The 6,585-nt window shown below is 45.3% G+C and overlaps 1 protein-coding gene across 1 annotated transcript in view; it reads right to left on the reverse strand.

Moving 5' to 3' along the window:
- Positions 1–6,256, reverse strand: part of LOC115466570 — a 31,805-nt gene extending 25,549 nt beyond the window's left edge. The window contains exon 1 of the mRNA XM_030197900.1: positions 6,160–6,256. The gene's annotated coding sequence lies outside the window, so the exon portion shown is untranslated. The remainder of the gene's footprint in view (positions 1–6,159) is intronic.
- Positions 6,257–6,585: the final 329 nt, after the last annotated feature.

A 6,585-nucleotide genomic window follows, 5' to 3' on the forward strand; every position in this document is an offset into this window, starting at 1 on the left:
TTTCCAAAGAAAATGTTGTAAGTGACGATGCAGTATACGTTCGTCCCCCCTTTTCAGGTATAGTGGTATTGTTTGAAAGATGTATATCCATCTCGGAGCAATAACCATATTAAACAATGCAATCCTACCCAATAGGGATACAGGAAGTGCCTTCCAAGCCTGCAAGGTCTGTTTAGTCTCATATAGTAGTTTACGAATGTTTAGTTCGTAAAGCTGGGACAGATCTGCTGGTACTCGTACTCCTAGATACTTGATAGAAGTCTGTTCCCAGGTAAGGGGAATTTTATCTTTCCAGCCCCTGTGTATGTCCGGTACTATCTCGAGGGCTACTGAGTTAGTTAGGTTTAGTTAAACCCCGAAATCCTACCAAAGTTTTCTATTTCTTTTAATAAGGGGGCCATAGATCTGGGCGGGGTTCTGTCACCGTCAATAACAGGTCATCCGCAAAGGCCAGTACCTTATGATCTGTCCCGCCATCGATACCCCTGGAATTTTTTTTTACTCATCAGTGTGCGGAGCATCGGTTCCAGGGACAGCACAAATAACGCTGGCGAGAGGGGACAACCCTGCCTAGTGCCTCTTTTTATGTCAAACTCACTTCCTTTTATCCCATTAACTAATACTCGAGCGGTAGGTTTACAGTAAAGAGCTCTAACTGCTTGCATAAACCACCCTTTAATTCCCATCACTTTCATAGCCTGGAAAAGGTATCCCCAATCCACTCTATCAAACGCTTTGTCAGCGTCTATACTCACTACTGCTGAGGGGACTTTCTTGTCCTGGCATGATGCCATGGCCAAGAGTAGGCGTCGGACATTATGTGTTGCTTGTCTATTTCTAATAAAGCCGACTTGTTCTGAACTGATCAGTTTAGGTAAACATTTTGCCAATCTTTCTGCCAGCATTCCTGCTAATATTTTAGTGTCCACATTTAACAAAGATATAGGACGGAAGTCCTCTGCTCTATTCAGGGGTTTCCCTGGTTTAGGTATTAGCGTAATTAATGCTGAATTGGCATATTTGGAAATGTCCCTGTCTCTATTACTTCCTCATAATGTGCTAATAATGCTAACTGCGCCTCCAGGGCAGGGCTCTATAATATTCCCCCGTGTAGCCATCGGGGCCCGGTGCGGATCGATATTTTAGTTTTTTTATTGTCTGTTGAAGTTCTTTTAGGGTCAGGGGAGCATTAAGCATTTCGAGGTCCTCTGGGCTTATTGTGACTAGACCTGCCTGTGTTAAGTATTCTTGTATGGATTTTTCGTTTGTTAGCGCCTCATCAGATTACAGCCTTGCAAAATGTTGAGTAAAGATTTTTTCGATTTCCTGTTGTTCTGTTGTTAATTTACCTTGTTCGTCCTGTATTGCTGACACTACCCTGGATCCTCCCCAGTTCTTTATAACTTTAATGAGGAGTCGTCCCGCCTTGTTCCCAAAGCGGTGTAATTTATATTATATATAGACGAGGATCTACGCTCATTTTTGTGTAACAGGGTATTAAGAGTAATTTGTAAAGTCTTCATTTGTTCTAATGTAGTCTGGAGGGTCTGCATATATGGTTACGCTTAGCACCAGCTAGTTGTTTTTCCAACTGTAATATTGTCGCCGGCTCGGCGTTTTTTTTTCAACTACAGTAAGCAAGAATGTCCCCTCTAAGAACTGCTTTGGAGGCCGACCAAAACGGACCGGATCCTCCTGAGCATGTTCCTTATTATACAGGGCGTATTCTCCCCATTTTGCCATCAGATACTCTTGAAATTGAGGTCACTGTCTAAGAATGCTGGATATCTCCATCCCGCACCTCCTGCACTATCCCCTGGGATTTCTAAATCAATCCACACCATAGCATGGTCCGATACTTCCTCTGGTCCTATACAGGCTGCCCTTACCTGATGAAATATAGTTCTTTCTAATAAGATATAGTCTAGCCTCGATAATGTGTCATATGCCCTAGATCTATGCATGTAATCACGCTTTCCTGGGTGGAGCACCCTCCATGCATCTATCAAGCCCAGTGTCTCCATAAACTTTTGTAACTCCCCTGCCCTTTGTCCTGAGTAATGTACCGATTGAGGGTTGGTGATGTCCTCTTTAGGATCGAGAACTAAATAAAATCCCCAAGGATTACCAGTCTAACCTTCGAGTGTTGAAGACATTACTCCCCAGAGTATGATAAAACTCTCTGTCACATTCATTAGGGCCATACACTCCGACCAGCAAAAATTCAAAACCCTGTATCCATACTCGCAATATTATGGAGCGTCCCTCTTTCTACAATTTGTACCTTGCCTGCCAGGCCTTTACGGAAGAGTACTGCTACCCCTCCCTTGCGTCCTGTGGCCTCAGCTGCGTAACACTCACCCACCCACAACCGTTGTAATTTGGCATGTTTCTACTTCATTAAGTCGCGTTTCCTGTAAACAGACAATATCCGCTCGATGTCTTTTTAGGGCCGTTAATATTTTACTCCTTTGATAGGGGATGATATGCCCCCTACATTCCATGTTATTATTCTGAGTGGCATGTCTGTATTAATTTTTTAACTCCTTTTGCCATTAATAAATGACAGTGTGAGAGACCCCTCGTGTTTACCTTGTAATGTTTTCTCCTCGTGTAACCTTAATATCTTTTCCTTTTAATGACTCCTTGCCCATGTCCCAATATTTGTTAGCTGGAGTAGGTCCCTCCCCCCCAATATTCCCGCTCCCCCCTCCCGTCCCTCCATCCTCCACCCATACTTGAACCCTATTTCCAGCCATCTAGCCATGCCAGGCGGATGGTGTGATACCCCAGTGAACTATCGGGGTCCCCAACCCCACATGTCTCCCATACATTACACATTATAACTAAATAAACATTCACTATACAGTGGGGGAAATAAGTATTTGATCCCTTGCTGATTTTGTAAGTTGCCCACTGACAAAGACATGAGCAGCCCATAATTGAAGGGTAGGTTATTGGTAACAGTGAGAGATAGCACATCACAAATTAAATCCGGAAAATCACATTGTGGAAAGTATATGAATTATTTGCATTCTGCAGAGGGAAATAAGTATTTAATCCCTCTGGCAAACAAGAACCTAATACTTGGTGGCAAAACCCTTGTTGGCAAGCACAGCGGTCAGACGTCTTCTGTAGTTGATGATGAGGTTTGCACACATGTCAGGAGGAATTTTGGTCCACTCCTCTTTGCAGATCATCTCTAAATCATTAAGAGTTCTGGGCTGTCGCTTGGCAACTCGCAGCTTCAGCTCCCTCCATAAGTTTTCAATGGGATTAAGGTCTGGTGACTGGCTAGGCCACTCCATGACCTAATGTGCTTCTTCCTGAGCCACTCCTTTGTTGCCTTGGCTGTATGTTTTGGGTCATTGTCGTGCTGGAAGACCCAGCCACGACCCATTTTTAAGGCCCTGGCGGAGGAAGGAGGTTGTCACTCAGAATTGTACGGTACATGGCCCCATCCATTCTCCCATTGATGCGGTGAAGTAGTCCTGTGCCCTTAGCAGAGAACACCCCCAAAACATAACATTTCCACCTCCATGCTTGACAGTGGGGATGGTGTTCTTTGGGTCATAGGCAGCATTTCTCTTCCTCCAACACGGCGAGTTGAGTTCATGCCAAAGAGCTCAATTTTTGTCTCATCTGACCACAGCACCTTCTCCCAATCACTCTCGGCATCATCCAGGTGTTCACTGGCAAACTTCAGACGGGCCGTCACATGTGCCTTCCGGAGCAGGGGGACCCTTGCGGGCACTGCAGGATTGCAATCCGTTATGTCGTAATGTGTTACCAATGGTTTTCGTGGTGACAGTGTCCCAGCTGCCTTGAGATCATTGACAAGTTCCCCCCTTGTAGTTGGTAGGCTGATTCTAACCTTCCTCATGATCAAGGATACCCCACGAGGTGAGATTTTGCGTGGAGCCCCAGATCTTTGTCGATTGACAGTCATTTTGTACTTCTTCCATTTTCTTACTATGGCACCAACAGTTTCTCCTTCTCGCCCAGCGTCTTACTGATGGTTTTGTAGCCCATTCCAGCCTTGTGCAGGTGTATGATCTTGTCCCTGACATCCTTAGACAGCTCCTTGCTCTTGGCCATTTTGTAGAGGTTAGAGTCTGACTGATTCACTGAGTCTGTGGACAGGTGTCTTTCATACAGGTGACCATTGCCGACAGCTGTCCTGTCATGCAGGTAACGAGTTGATTTGGAGCATCTACCTGGTCTGTAGGGGCCAGAATCTCTACTGGTTGGTGGGGGATCAAATACTTATTTCCCTCTGCAGAATGCAAATAAATTCATATACTTTCCACAATGTGAATTTTCCCGGATTTAATTTGTGATGTGCTATCTCTCACTGTTACCAAATAACCTACCCTTCAATTATGGGCTGCTCATGTCTTTGGTCAGTGGGCAAACTTACAAAATCAGCAAGGGAATCAAATACTTAGTTCCCCCACTGTATATGCCTTGCAGTGCGTCTCACCAGTCCTTATAATAAGTTCAGTTCAGGCGTTTTCGAGTATCCTGTTATCAATCAGGTGTTGTCTTGCTTCTGCTTCTGTGAGAAATGTGTGCCATCTCTCCTGCGTGAACACTTTTAAGTGTGCTGGATATTGTAGACGGAACCGCACCTTCTTTTGTGCCATCGCTGAGCACAGGGCGTGGAATTTCTTACGTTTCTCTTGTATAATTGTTGAATAATCCTGGAAGATCAAAATATTCGGTGATTATATTTTAGCGATTCTCGCTTAATTTTGAACCCTTGTAGGATTTCAAGCTTGTGGCGGTAAATTCAGCAGCTTTGCTACCATAACACGTGGTCGGGCCCGATCTTCCGCCTTTCGACCACGCGGTGCGCCCGCTCGATCACAACTGGGCCCATCGTGTCTGGGAGTGCTAGTTCTTTGGATAACCATGACTCTAGCCTGTTTCAAGGTTTCGTTCTGGCAATGGCTTCGTCCAGCCCCACAATGCGGATATTATTCTAAGCGTCCTGTTTTCGTAATCATCGAGGAGGTTGCGTTGATCCGCTAGTTGTTGTCTCAGGGTTACAATATCGGGTCCGTATCCGCGGGAGTCATCCTCGACCGCTGAGAACCCTGGGCTCCAAGTCTCCTAGTCGAATGCCAAATCCATCCAATGTTGTCTGGTAAGCCTCCAGTTTGTTGTTCAAGGCTAGCCACTTTGGTTCCCAAGCCCGTTCAAATCGCCTGCGTGAGCTGTAAAAGTTGAGTCTCTGTAAATGCAGGCCCCTGCATTGCGGTCTCCTCTGTTGTTTAGCGTCTCCGCTGCCCGTTTACTCCCTTTCTTTGCGGATTTGTGCGCCATAGTTAGGGGTGAGGTTTTAAGATACTTTCCATAATTGAAGTCGCACTGCAACGTTTTAATCTGCTCAAATTAATTTTTGTGGGGCTGGGGCCTCGGAGCTTCGGATGCTTGCTGCTCCTCAGCTCATGACATCACCGGAAGTCCCAGTGATGTTGTATGTATAGTGTATGTATTGTTTCTTTCCTGGTCTAAGAACTCTTGCATTGTTTAGGATGTAGAGACCAGTGATGTAATGATTGTTTCTCATTATTGTGTGTATATAGCTAATCATTGTATATACCTTAATCATTGTAGAATTTAGCTCCTCTATAAAGGTTTCATTTACTTGTTATTAATCCAAAAAGATCCACGGTATTATTGAGCAGTCTGTGTTAGTAAGACAGGCTGTAAATCCACAGCATTACACTGGCTAATGTGGGCGTTTCAGTTGCAGAGTTGGTACTTAATGTGGTTAAGAGACAATATTCAGCCCTAAACCACATAAGATAACAGCATTAAATGGGCTGCAGAAAAAAGCTGTCCTACCTTTACGTGGTTATGGACTAAATCATTGGCCAGGAAGAACTCAAAAAGGAAGTGATCATCCCTGGAAACAAGCTGAAAGAACTGGGCCTACATTTCAGATCTTTTGACCACTGTTGGAAAAGGAGGCCTGGGTTTTGACCTGTTATGGCTTTTCTTATGTTCCTACCTGAGTCTCTTATCCATCCAGAAACAGAAGTCCAGAGAGAAAGAGAGGGACAGACCAGAGGGCACATAGTCACAGGTGAGGGGAGGGAGGGGGTACACAATGCTCACAAGTGAGAGAGGTGTGGGCTACAAGGTACTCACAGATGATGAGAGGAGTGGGAGATTCACCGGTGTTTCATGCTCCTGCTACCGGAGAGGCTCACGGCTTATGATGGCTCTTGGTCTCTTCTCCCTTCAAAGGCTGGTATCACTGTATCAGAATTGAGGAACTGATGGGGCTGTGATATGATGTTGAGATGTGGAAATCAAATCACCATTTCCGCCCTGCCGTCTCCTCATTCTCTGATCAGAGATGAGAAGAAAGACTTAAGAATAGAGTTAACAGGGCTTTTTCCTCTCCACAGTTTAACCCTACCAATGAGCTGTACAATGATTCCAGGCCAGTCGGGGCCCAGAGTGACAACCACGGAGCAGAAGGGAGCCAGGGCTGAGCCTCTGCTTTTCAGGGGAACAGGCAGAGAAAACCCAGATCCTCTGTCACCCCAAAGCCACATCACAGGGACTCTA

Source organism: Microcaecilia unicolor, chromosome 3 (genome assembly GCF_901765095.1).
Source record: "Microcaecilia unicolor chromosome 3, aMicUni1.1, whole genome shotgun sequence".
In the NCBI taxonomy this organism is placed as follows: Eukaryota; Metazoa; Chordata; class Amphibia; order Gymnophiona; family Siphonopidae; genus Microcaecilia; species Microcaecilia unicolor.